Source organism: Zingiber officinale, chromosome 2B, assembly GCF_018446385.1.
Source record: "Zingiber officinale cultivar Zhangliang chromosome 2B, Zo_v1.1, whole genome shotgun sequence".
Classification (NCBI taxonomy): domain Eukaryota; kingdom Viridiplantae; phylum Streptophyta; class Magnoliopsida; order Zingiberales; family Zingiberaceae; genus Zingiber; species Zingiber officinale.
In genome coordinates, this window is record NC_055989.1 from 10,798,816 (window position 1) to 10,813,166 (window position 14,351).

The window sequence follows — 14,351 nt, forward strand, 5'->3', positions numbered from 1 at the left end:
CAGCTGAGAGGGATAAAAAAGGTAAATCTATATGATCAAAATCTGGCCAACTAGAAAAATTAATTATATATAATTAATAATATTTATATATAACAAATTACTAATTAGCCCTTAATTAAATTATTAATTATTCTCACCTTTTTTAGAACTTAAAACTAGCTGGAAAATTTATTGGGAACTTGAAACTAGTTAGAAAATTTATTGAGAACTGTTAATAACATTTATCCATAAAAAATAATTAATTAGTTCTTAATTATACAACTCTTTTCAATGATGATTTTAATTAGTTCAGAAATAAAATTGATGTTAAAATTGAAAATCACAATATCAATTCTATTCTTCTTCTTCTTCTCTATAAAAATTATGGAGATCGAAAACTTCAGAAATAGGGATTCTTTGATGGTAGAAATTCTTGGTTTTGATGACGAAAGTTTGTTCGAGAAAAATTTAGAGCATGAACACCAATCCAACTCAAACGAAGTCGACAGTACCCAGATTGTGGAAGGATTCTCGAATAATTTAAATATTGAAGTCAGACCTTCGCTTATTATGATATTTGATAGTATTGATAGTATGTTCCCAGCTTATCAAGAACATGCCAAACTCAAAGGCTTTAGCGTTGCGAAAAGAGCAGCTCTCAAGGTTAGTGGAGAAGATAAATATGCAATGATTATTTGTGATAGGAGTAAAAAATGACGGCTTGAAATTTTTTTAAAGAGAATAGATTACCCAGCTAGAATTAATTGTGATTATTTGTAATTGACTAACGAGAATTACATTTTCATGTAACAAATGGGTGACTCCCTTGCATGACAAGAACCACTTGAACATGTCGAAAGTATCCTGATACTTTTCAAGCCTCAGCGTAGTATCATCAGCTGTTATAGTCTTGTTGAAAAACTCTGAAATCGACTTTGCTATATTCAAGATGAGTTTCTTAACCACAACTTGGTCTCCCATATCTTTTGGTTTGCCATTGCAAACCATGTAGAAGAGCAATTGAGATTCTTCATCTTCGATTCCTTATCTTTGTGTAGCCATTTTTCTGAGAGATAAAAATAGAGCACATGAAACAGAAAAGAATACGATTCATATTCTTAAGAGATCTTTACTATCAAAAATAAAAATATAAGGGCTGTCTAATCAGAGAAGGAGACGGTTGATATACCCTAATAATAATAATAATAATAATAATAATAAGTGGAGAAGTACTTTAAAGCGAGCGACTTAAAAATCATTATATTATATTATAATACATATAATACATAAATATATATATATATGAAAAACTAAAAATAAATCATTTTGTTTTTTAATTAGTATTAATTTTTTTAAAAAATTATTCTAATATGATAATTTTAAGATAATAATAATAATAATAATAATTGATCTGTGATATCATCTCACGAGACAACAGATTTACTCAGTAACCATTGATTACACATCATACATTATAAAAATTATAATGTCCTTAGTAATAATCAATTCGTGACTCAATCTCAAAAGATGAGAGACCTACTCGGAAACCATTTATCATAGAAATTACAATGTCCCTAGTAATAATCAATCCGTGACACCATCCCACTATACGAGAGACCTACTCAGTAATCATTCATCATAGAAATTACAATGTCCCTAGTAATAATCGATCCGTGACACCATCCCACTAGATGAGAGATCTACTTGGTAACCATTTATCATAAAAATTACAATATTAATGTTCCTAGTAATAATCGATTCGTGACACCATCACACGAGACAAGGCTGTCACAACCTCTTTCGAGGCCCTAAGCAAATTTTTAATATTTCTTATAAAAAATATTAATTTATTTTATATTAAACTTATTTTGTATTAAACTTATTTATTTAATTTATTTTTATTTTTTTAGATGAAAAAATATTAATTGAAATTTTATATTTAACATTCATAATTTTTTTAATTGATAAAATTGTTAAATTATTTAATTTTTAATGTGATACTATTGCTTTATTGATTTTAATTTTGAAATATTTTTGTTTATGATGATATTATTTTAATAAATATTATTAGTAGTATTCTATAAGTTATCTATTTATGATTTTTTTAATATCAAGTATTGATTTTAATTTAGATTTCTTATTTCTGAAGTATTATCTTCTTATGAAAATTTAATTGGTTTTCATTTAAATTTTCAATTGATTTTTTTAGTTTTGGTTTTAAATTTAATAACAAATTCATCTTATATGTTTTTAATATTCGGAATCAATTTGATGTTTTAAAAAAAACTAATATATGTTTTGTATTGAATTGAATGAATAAAAATTCTTATTTTTTGTTTTTATCTAAAAGAGAAAGAAAGAACCCAAAATACAGATCATCAATGAGGAGAAAAATGACATCGTTTGAAAGTATTATTGACGAGGGAGAAGAAAAGTACGGGATCATCTAGTGAAAGTGAAAAAAGACACGAGAACATTGATGAAGAAAAAAAAAGGTACCAGATTATCTATCCTTATTAGGGTGTATATTTTTTACAGAGCAGAAGAAAATAATCAATTAAATTTTAAAAAATAATATATACTATTAAAAAATCAATAATAAACAAAATTAGAATAATTTAAAATTGATATTTTTTAAAATTGATCTACACTTAAGGATGAATATATATATATATATATAAATTAGGGGCCCCAATTTTATTGGGGCCCAAGGCATAAGCCTTAATGATCTATGCATTGAGTCGACACTGTCACGAGATGAGAGACCTACTCGGTAATCATGTACTATACATCATAGAAATTATAATGTCCCTAGTAATAATCAATATGTGATATCATCGCATAAGATAAGAGACTTACTTGGTAAATATTCATCATACATCATAGAAATTATAATATCCCTAGTAATAATTGATCCGTGATACTATCTCATGAGATGAGAGACTTACTCAGTAATCATTCATCATACATCATAGAAATTACAATGTCCCTAGTAATAATCGATCTATGATGCTATCTTACAAGATGATAGATCTACTCGGTAACCATTCATCATAGAAATTACAATGCCCCTAGTAATAATCGATCCATGACACCATCTCACAAGACGAAAGACCTACTCAGTAACTATTTGTCATACATCATAGAAATTGCACTGATCCTAGTAATAATTGACACCATCTCATGAGATATGTTAATTAATTTCATTTTTGTATTTTCTCTCTCTCTCTCTCTCTCTCTCTCTCTCTCTCTCTATATATATATATATATATATATATATATATATATATATATATATATATATCGGTGCTATGTTTTAATTTATTTAATTTTTTATGTTTGATATGTTATGCATTTTATTTATTTTTTAAATTAAATTAAAAATTTAATCTTTCAATTATGTGGTATACATAATTAATATCAATAACTAGTGTTCTATTCTAATATATTTTTGGGAAGTATGTATTGACTAAAAAAAGGTAGATCCGCTACCTTAGCGGCCCCCCTAATGCCCACCCCACGGATATGGAGGGAGGTTCATGCAGGTACACAGGTCATAGGTGCATGGCGGGGCAAACCCCAGGTCGTAAGTTCCTGAGAATCGACTACTGACCATTACGCCAGAGATACCATGCGCCCACCGTCTGTGCTACGCCTTGGGGGCAAAGTATGTATTGACTAGAGAATACAAAACATCATCTTAATTGCAAAATAACGATTAGATATTAATCCTATTTAACCGAACTAAACCAAATCACTATCATGCCATTTGCCTATACGATAATGCCACAAAGAACATCGATCAAGAAAATTTGAAGCAGTGAGTAGTCCATTCCTCCATCGCCTAAGTGCATAGAGGTGTTGTATCTTAATCTCAGGGAGGAACAAAAGAAGCTGACGGAGGAAATGAAAGATCTGAAAGGCAAGATGAAGGAGTTTCTAATTAGGAGTTGCAAAGAAGCTATAGAGGAATACGTCAAGGACATGTTGCTGGAGGAATTTCCTCTGCTGAAGACGTATGCGATGTTTTTAGAATGTATGAAAGAAGAAACTACTCGTAAACCTATCTCTATGATTGTGGTTTCCGATAGCTCTTATGCGCAGTGATTTGATTTTGAGTTTACATTGTGTTGTTGTTCTATTTTTTACACTGAATAAAAATATGTTTTATGCTATCATCCAGCCTAGATTATTTATTTCGAAATTGAGCTTATAAGACATATATCAATCTGACTAAAAGTCCAAAGTTAATATTTGACTCAAAATGAACAATCAAATAGATCTTATCCAATCAGTACCTGGAATTGTTATTTATGAGAAAAAAATTGTAAGTACAAATTCTGGATTGACTCAGATCAAAAATAAGGGCAAGGGTAAGGAAACGATGGAGGCGGCCCTATCAAACTCTCAAACTGCAATAAATCTAACACGACAGAACATTGAAGATCAGACTATTAAGAGAATGGACTTTTTAGAATCGTTGCACTCAAGATGAGTTTCTTAATCACAATATGGTCTCCCATATCTTTTGGTTTGCAATTACAAACCATATAGAAGTGCAATTGAGACTCTTCATCTTCAATCCATTGTCTTTGTACAACCATTTTTCTAAGAGATAAGAGTAGAGCACGTGAAACAGAAAAGAACACGATTCAGATTCTTGAGAAATCTTTACAATCGAAAATGAAGATATAAGGGTTCAGATTAAATTATGTATTCATAAAGGATTTAATCAATGCATGTCTTTTAGAAATACATGTCATCTTGGAAATGTAATTAATCATTAATATAGAGAAATAATTTTTAAAAATTAAATATTAAAATAAGTGGAAAAGGATATAATTGACTTATAAAATATGATATTATTTGCATACCCTTAATAATGACCCTAAAAATTACTAAAAAGTGCATTCTAGATGACAAGATTCTAGCCATTTAACACCGTGCTTAAAATAAAATTAGATTTTAATTACGTCAGATAGCACACATCGGATTTTACTTATGGTCGCGCAGTAGGCGTCAGACAACATATTAATTTCGTATATCTATTTGTTATGTTGGGCGACACGTACGGGGGTCTCTACGCATGAGAGGCTCCCACGCGTGCCGCCCAGCATAACATGGGTGCATGTCGTGGGCGCCTCTCACATGTAAGAGACACCTCCAATGGTCGGAGACGCCTCCCATGTGAGAGGTACCCATAGTGGATGTATATATTTGTTACACGCACGACTAATGTAACATGAGTTTTTTTTTTTTCGATTATGTCAATCAGATTATATATATATATATATATATATATATATATATATATATATATATATGCCAATTTCTGTTGTAGGTAAAGTTGTTTGCAAAAATTGATTTTAGTTCTTATGACCTAAAGTTGTTTGACATTTAAGATGCATAAGAAGTTTGTAATTGACAATGCTAAATTTAAGAAGCTGTTTTTTTAAAAGATATGTAGTCTTGATATTGTTATTTTTAGGGCGCCCTTATTTTTATGTGGGCTATGAAAAATTTGGATAAGTTCGTTATAAAATTTTCAATGTGGAGGCATTTTTCATTTTAAAATTTAATTTGGATAAAATAAACACTTTGGAAGAAATCATTCACTTTGAGATACCTTATATTAGAAATATAAAAAAATAATAAATTATAAATATTTAAGTGACAATCATAGCCCGGAAGTATTTATATTACAAATATACTGCATATAAAAGGTTGAATATTAAAAAAATTAAAGAATAAACTTTCTTATGTATTAATTGAAAACAAAACTATTCAATTCGTAAGAATAATAATTTAATGATAATTTATCAAAAGGTATATTTAGATTTTTAAATTAATCAAAAGATGTATATTATTTTATTATTGATTAAAAGATGTATTTTTTTACCATGTTTTTCCCATTCTACTCTCCTAATAAATTTGATTGTTTTACTTTTCTATTATATATATATATATATTTTGCAATATCTTTTTTCTTTCCTTTCATTTATTTTCTCTTATCTCTTTATAATGCTTTTCCTATGCGTGCATATATGATAACGCGAATTTAAAAGGCCTCCTAAGAAGTCGATTCTTTAGCGGATTCTTCTAAAAATATTTTAATACCCCTAAAAAGTCAAAATAAGCAATGGATAGTACCATTTAACTCCTTATAACCCTATAAATCTACAGGAACTGAAATAGTTACAATCGAATCTTTGTAGGTCTATTAGTAAGTTTTGACTTCTCAACGTTGGGCTTGATATGGAATCATATCGAGCTAAACATGGGTCTGATATAGAATGATATCAGGCCCATGTTAGGCCTGATATGATTCCATATTAGGCCCACCGTGGAGAATTTTGACGATTTTATCTTATTACATTATAACACCTCTACGAAGCCAAAATAAACAATAGATAGCGTATTTGAACTTCTTGCAATCCTAGAAATCCATAGGCACTGAAATGAATACAATCGGAGTTCTTTAGGTCCATCAGTGAGTTTTGACCAAATCCTTGAGAAGCCAAAATAAACAATGAATAGCACCATTTATGTAAAATACCGGAAATAGGCGAGTATTAATAAGGGAATTTTCTGAAATTTTTGGGAATTTTTCGGAGACCGTATGGACGAGTTCACGGGGATAAAACGAGGCCCCGGAAAAGCCTGTTTAGACTACCCATTTAAGCGAGGAAATGTTTATTTCTTAAATTTATTTTTCTTTTCATTTTTTTTTCTTTATTTCCTCTGCTTCCTTTTCTCCCCGCGCGCGCCCGACGCCCTCACCCGCGTGTCGTGCCCTAACCGCAGCAGTTCTTCTTCCTTCTTCTTCTTCCCTCTCGCGCCGCTGCCTTCCTCCATTCACTCTCCGTCGCGCCGATCTCCGATCGCCAACCGCCCGACAGTGCCGACGTCGTTCTCTTCTCGGCCGATTCACCTCCGCCGGCCACCAGATCTCGGTCCCTCTTCCGATTTGCCGCCGTTGTGTCTCGGCCACGCCTTCTCCACCTGACAGCGCCGACGACGCGCGAGCCCTTCCTTCGGTCGTTGAGCAGAGCTGCGCCTTCTCTGCCCTAGTGCCGGCGCCACTGCCGACTTCCCCTGTGCCCTAGCGCCGCTGTCGTGCCACTGTCGATCCACCGCTGGCGCACCTGTGCACTAGCATTGTCATCGGATCATTGATCACCTCCGACCAGTGAAGAGGAAGTTAGGTAAGGATTTTTGTTAATGTCAACAGTGATATGGATTGAGGTATACTACTATAAGGTTTTCTATTTAGTTGGATTTGGAATTTGTTTTCCAATTGGCAGTGGACGGTCTGAAGTTGCTGGATTCCGTTCTTTCCGTTGTGAATCGGGTCCGTTGCCATCACAGACGACTGAAGGAGAGTTAGAGGTAATGGTTATGGTTTGGGAACATGGTTTGGAAGGGAAATTACTGATTTGGGCTTGCTTGATTTGTTTCCAGCAGCAATTTTCCTTGTCTGTGGATTTACAGAAGCGACTGAGAAGTAAGGTAAGCAGTAGAGCATTTGATACATGCTACAGATCATGGTCTTGATTCGATTGTTTAGATGGATGATTATGAGTAGATTGAGGTTGTGTATATTGATAAGGAAGCTAACCCTAGATGGTCTATGGATTAGGAATTTTTTTAGCTATTTGTTTAAAAATTAACTTAGCTAAACTGTACAATTTACTACAGGACTTGGATTCAGGACGAGCACATCGACATAGAGGTTGATTAGCTCGATCTATTGGAGGCGGGTACTTTGACTTATATCTTTTGATATGCAAAATAATGTGTTTAACATATAGCATGATTGTGTTTTCCATTTGTTTCGGTTGGTCACTACATGATCTATTACATGTTTGCTTGTTTACTCGTTATGCAATGCATGTTATTATTTACCTGATCATACATGCTTTAGGTAGTGACCCAACCACATGATACATTATGTTCAGGACCTAGGGTTTATTTGATACCCTATCTATTTGTGTACCTTCCATTTGATTCATTATCTTGTAGTACACATTTTATATTTATGTATGGAGCATGCTATGCTATTCGTGATATTGCCATGTTTAGTGTTATGCATCATCTTACATGATTGCATGCTGTGCGATTGTCTGCTCCATTATTGTTGAGCACATCGCCAGTTACATGTATCTGTACACACCACCACTCATGAGTTAGTGATATATCAGACAGGTGTGTGGCAGTTCTGCTGTTTGGCTTCGTTGGTTTGGTGACTCAGCGTGGTAGCTGGCAGACAATTCCGCTCTGTTTGGCTCCGTTGGTTTAGTGTAGCAGCGTTGTAGCTGGCAGGCAGTTGGACTTTGTTTGGCTCTGGACTCAGCGTAGTAGCCGGCAGAGAGTCCTCCCCGTCATCGTGTACCGGGAGATGAGAGCATTGCGCTCCCCCATTTATTATTTCGGGGTAGGAGTATGTGTATACTCCGACAGCATCCCGTCCACTCAGTCACTCATCAGGGGCAGTGATGTCAGAGTGCACGGTTGTCACAGCTCTACCCACTCGGACTCACCATTGTGTGTGAGATGGCTGACTGGCGTCAGGGGTGACCATGTCATTGGCATCATATGCATGATGCACTTATTGCTTGTGTTTACTGCATTTACTTGTTGCATTTATATGGATGCATATGATTGACATGCATACAGGATTATGACACTCTCGGTCTGACGACCTAGTTATCTTTATACCTTGGTCCTGGTTAGTACAGTTTCTCCTGTCTTTGTTTCAGTTGTATTTATTCTTCTCGTATTCAGGAGACTGTACGCATGATTAGTGTTGTCTGTTATTTACTTTATTATGCATATCAGTTGTTACCTGCTGAGCGTTGGACTCACCCCCGCCTCCGTTGTTATTTTCAGGTTGATGCTGTCAGGAGGTTGTTCCAGTCGCTAGTCCCCATTGCACGTAGTGCTAGTTCTCTGCTGATCACGAGTTGTCATTTTAGTTTTCTCTATCAGACTATGTCTTGGTCTTGTAATGTTTTATTTATGGATCGTGTATGGATTCTTATCGTTGATGGATTTTGGTATGATTTGGATATGTTTTACTCCATGTCTGCCTGGACGGCAGAAGAGGTGAGTTTGTCGGATTTGTGTTTTATGAGTGTAGTGGAGTAGGAAAAATCGGATTTGAGCTTTACGAGTGTAGTTGAGTAGGGTTGTTTTCGAGTCATCGTATTACTGTTCTATTTGTTTAATATTAAACTGCGTGGTTGTGTCAGCCAGAGGACGAAATTGATATTAACTGCGTGGTGATTGTTTTATTATTGTTATTATTCCAGCCGCATGTGGCTGAGGTATATAGTGTTTGTAGAAAGTTTCAGATTGTCCGTCGTACAAGGGAGATGCTGCCGAAATTTCTTCGGACAGGGACTCCTCCGGGGCGTGACAATTTAGTGGTATCAGAGCCAGGTTTTACGATCGTTGTTTTCGTATTTTGGATATTTGGGATAACCTGATACTAATTTATATGGTATCAGAGCTCCAAAGTTTGACGATACTTGTTGGGTTTTCGTGTGTTGGATTTTCGAGATTTATCTAATACCAATTTATTGGTATCAGAGCAGGGTGTGATACCTGCTTTTAGTATTCTGGATATATTGTGCTAGCCCAAGTTTGTGAGTCAAATTGGGTAGTTATTTTGGTTGCACGGATTTTCCATTACATATATGTTTTGGACTTTCGTTTCGGATTAATATGGATTTCCGGTGATTTTCTTGTACGGAATTCTGAGGTCAATTTGGGGACTGGACAACGACGGAACATCTCCAGACAGCAATTAGGTATGATGTTATTTTGGTAATTAGTTATACTGGTAGTAATATCTGTAATATAATTTAACAGATATGAGGCGATCTACGCGTATTGCTGCGAGACGTGGTGCTGGACGACCATGTACCTTCTATTGATGAGCCTGTCAGCCAGGGACAGACTCAGCATGCTGCGGGCGCGTCAGGCTCTCAGACCCCGATGGCTCCCTTAGAGGTACCTACCTCAGCTGCACTGATAGTATCCACTCCTACTGTATTTCCGGTACCACCAGGGGTACCATTGGCATACCCGACACCAGCTCCAGCCCAGCCTATGGCGTACTCGGCACCACCGCCACCTGGGCCTACAGTGTACCCGACACCAGCGGCACCTGTGCTCCCAGTACATACGGTGTACCCAGCAGCACCTGCATTAGGGATACCGGCTGCTCCACATCCGGTACCATTGCCTACCGTACATCCAGCTGCGGCCACCTATGTTCACCCGACAGTACCACCGACGGCTTATGCTCCAGTTTATACAGCAGCACTGGGAGCTCCTACTCCAGTTTATTCAGCAGTACCCCCTGTAGCATCAGCTCCAGTGTTTCCGCTAGTTCCCGCAGCCGTTCTGACACACTTCTCTGACTTTGTCGCGGCACGAGCCAGGATTCCAGTGTTGGCAGAGTCGATGAAGAGTCGATTCACACTCTTCCGAGGAGACCGTGATCCGAGTGTGGCACTGTCTTGGATTGAGACTATGGAGCGGACCTTCTTCTATATGGCTTGCTCCGAGTGGGAGAAAGCAGAGTTGGCTGCTTTTCACTTACGGGACGCAGCCGACACTTGGTGGCTTTCCCAGCGTTCCATCATCAGTGAGCAGAACATCACTTGGGCCAGATTTAGAAAGGCTTTTGAGAGCCGTTTCTTTCCACGAGCTTATCAGATGGCTCGCCGGCAGGATTTCCTGAGTCTGCGACAGAATAATCGGACAGTGACTGAGTATAATGCAGAGTTTGACAGATTGACCAGATTTTGTCCAGAGCTTGTTGCTGAGGACAGTTCGCGTATGCAGCAGTTCATTCAGGGGTTGGATGGACATTTGCAAGTAAGACTTGCCGGTCTTGGTGCCACATCCTATCTGGAGACTTTAGACAGAGCCCTATTGATTGAGTCAGCGCAGTAGAGAGCGTTTCCAGACAGAAAAAGGAAACAGCCGGGTCAGACATCTGGGCAGATCCAGCAGCCTCAGACTACACCACAACAGAGCAGGCGTAGTCGGTCAGATCAGGGTACATCTGGGGTATCACGTAAGCCTCAGAAATAAGGGTAGTCTTCTTCAGGACGTTTCCGGTCTCCCCAGCAGAACCGGAAACAACCCGCCAGCGACATTCGCTGTTTCAGATGTGGGTCCAGAGATCATATCACCTCAGCCTGCTCTCTGGGACAGTCAGTTTGCTTTCATTGCAAACTGCCTGGGCACCAGAGCCGAGATTGTCCGTAGAAGACTCAGCATATGACTTCCGGAGGGTCTGATCATGGAGGACAATCCAGTCAGTCCGGAACTTATCGAGGAGGGCGAAGAGCCCAACCTTCGCATGGCCAGCAGAGGAGTGCTTCACCTGCAGCAGCGGCATTTGGCATGCTTGGACAGGAGTACTCCAGTGCTTCCATAGCACCCCAGAGTTCTGTTCCGGGACTTTATTATCCGACGCAGGGGCAGTATCAGATGCAGCCTCAGCCTTTAGGCCAGTACCAAACTCAGTCCCAGCCAGCTGCACAGTATCAGTCACCGTCCTCTCAGTCTTCTCTGGCACATTATCCAGCACCGCCTCAGTGGCAGGCTTCTGCCCAGCCGCAGCAGCCGCTGGCAGCGTTACCCCCTCCTCCTCCGCCAGAGACTGGTCGTATACATGTGATTACTAGAGAGGATGCGCAGCGAGCCGACGGATACGTTTTCCGCGGTATGATTTCCATTTATGCATTTTCCATTGATATATTGATTGATAATGGTAGCTCGCATTCTTTTATATCCCGTACATTTATGCGGGAGATTGGTAGATTACCTACTTTTAGACTGCAGCGATTGACCGTCTCCCTACCGTCCGGTGATACTTTAGATGTCACCCAGGAGGTCAGAGGTTGCCCGTTAGACTTTGGCAACATGATACTTACGGTAGATCTTCTAGTATTGGAGATGGTCGAGTTTGATATCATTCTTGGCATGGATTGGCTGTCAGTATATCATGCTATCGTTGATTGCCAGACGAGGGTGGTCACCTTCCGGCCTCCGAACCAACCCTCGTGGGATTTCACTGGCATCAGAGATGATGGCATATCGATCATTTCGGTGATTCAGGCTCAGAAGCTGCTGTCACATGGCTGTCAGGGTTTTCTGTTATCTTTGATTAGTACTGAGGACAGCAGTAGTTCGCAGCTCTCCAACGTTCCTGTAGTCCGGGAGTACCCAGATGTATTTCCAGAGGAGCTGTCAGGTTTGCCTCCTAGAAGGCAAGTGGAGTTCGCTATTGAGCTGATTCCGGGGACCGCACCGGCATCGAAAGCTCCTTATCGTATGACACCAAAAGAGTTGAACGAGCTGAAGGTTCAACTCCAGGAGATTTTGGATAGGGGATTTATTCGCCCTAGTATTTCTCCATGGGGTTCTCCGGTATTATTTGTCAAGAAAAAGGACGGCACTATGAGGTTATGTATTGACTACAGACAGCTGAATGCAGTGACCGTCAGAAATAAATATCCATTGCCACGGATCGAGGATTTGTTTGATCAGCTCAGAGGTATATCAGTGTATTCTAAGATTGATCTGCGATCCGGATATCATCAGCTGAGAGTCAGAGACTCAGATATTCAGAAGACAGCTTTCCGTACCAGATACGGTCATTATGAGTTTTTGGTAATGCCATTTGGGCTTACCAATGCTCCAGCGGTGTTTATGGACTTGATGAACTGCATCTTTTTGGAGTATTTGGATCAGTTTGTTATCGTCTTCATTGATGACATATTGGTCTACTCTCGTTCCGAGGAGGAGCACGCACAACATCTTCGCATAGTCTTGGAAACTCTTAGACGACATCAGCTGTACGCGAAGTTCAGCAAGTGTGCATTCTGGCTATCCTCAGTCGGTTTTCTAGGACATGTGGTCTCTAGCAGAGGTATTTCAGTTGATCCTCAGAAGATTGAGGCTGTCACCAGTTGGGAGCAGCCGAAGTCAGTTCAGGAGATCCGCAGTTTTCTGGGACTAGCAGGATATTACCGACGTTTTGTCGAGGGTTTCTCACGTATTGCTATGCCGCTGACACGTCTTACCAAGAAAGGCGTGAAGTTCACGTGGTCGAGGATTGCGAGACCAGCTTTCAGGAGCTGAAGCGGAGATTAGTGTCGGCTCCAGTTTTGATTTTACCTTCTGGAGAGGACAGATTTGTACTCTACACCGACGCGTCTCTTCAGGGTTTGGGCGCTGTTCTGATGCAGCACGGCAGAGTAGTCTCTTATGCTTCTCGTCAGCTGAAGGAGCATGAGAAGAACTACCCAGTTCATGACCTGGAGTTAGCCTCCATTATATATGCTTTGAAGATTTGGCGTCATCATCTATACGGTATTACATTTGAGATTCTCACGGATCATAAGAGTCTCAAATACATTTTTACCCAGAAGGAGCTTAATCTCCGACAGAGGAGATGAATGGAGTTTCTGAAGGATTACGATTGTACCATTAGCTACCACCCGGGGAAAGCTAATGTGGTTGCCGATGCACTCAGTAGGAAGTCCAGAGGGACTTTGGCTTGCCACCGAGTTTTAGTTACAGACTTGGTTCAGGGTTTCTCCGAGTTAGACCTTGAGGAGCAGGGATCTACGGAGCAGGGTATTCTGGTTACCATAGTTGCTCAGTCGTCGATCAGGACGAGGATACGAGAGGCACAGGCTGGTGATCAGCATTTGCAGTTCATTAGTAGTCAGATAGCTTCCGGACAGCAGACCGAGTTTACAAGAGACGAGGAGGGTATTATGTACTTCCGAGGTAGATTATGCGTACCTCAGTCTCATCCGGTTTTACAGGAGTTACTTCAGGAGGCTCATCGTTCTCAATTTACGATCCATCCAGGCGGGACCCGCATGTATCGGGATTTGAGGCGTTTCTACTGGTGGAACGGTATAAAGAAAGACATCGCGGATTTTGTAGCTAGATGTCTTGTCTGTCAGCAGGTGAAGGCTGAGCATCAGAGACCTGCCGGGTTACTTCAGCGGATTCCTATTCCTGAGTGGAAGTGGGATCACATTACCATGGATTTTGTGGTGGGTTTGCCGAGGACACGACGAAGTCATGACGCGATTTGGGTAATCGTTGATCGATTAACCAAATCCACACACTTCTTAGCGATCCGGAGGACTGATTCCCTGGATCAATTGGCAGATCTATATTGCCGAGAGATCATCAGACTACATGGTGTTCCGTTGAGTATCATTTCGGATAGAGATCCACGGTTTACGTCACGTTTCTGCCAGAGTCTGCAGCAGGCCTTGGGCACACAGCTCCGTTTCAGTACATCTTTCCATCCACAGACAGATGGACAG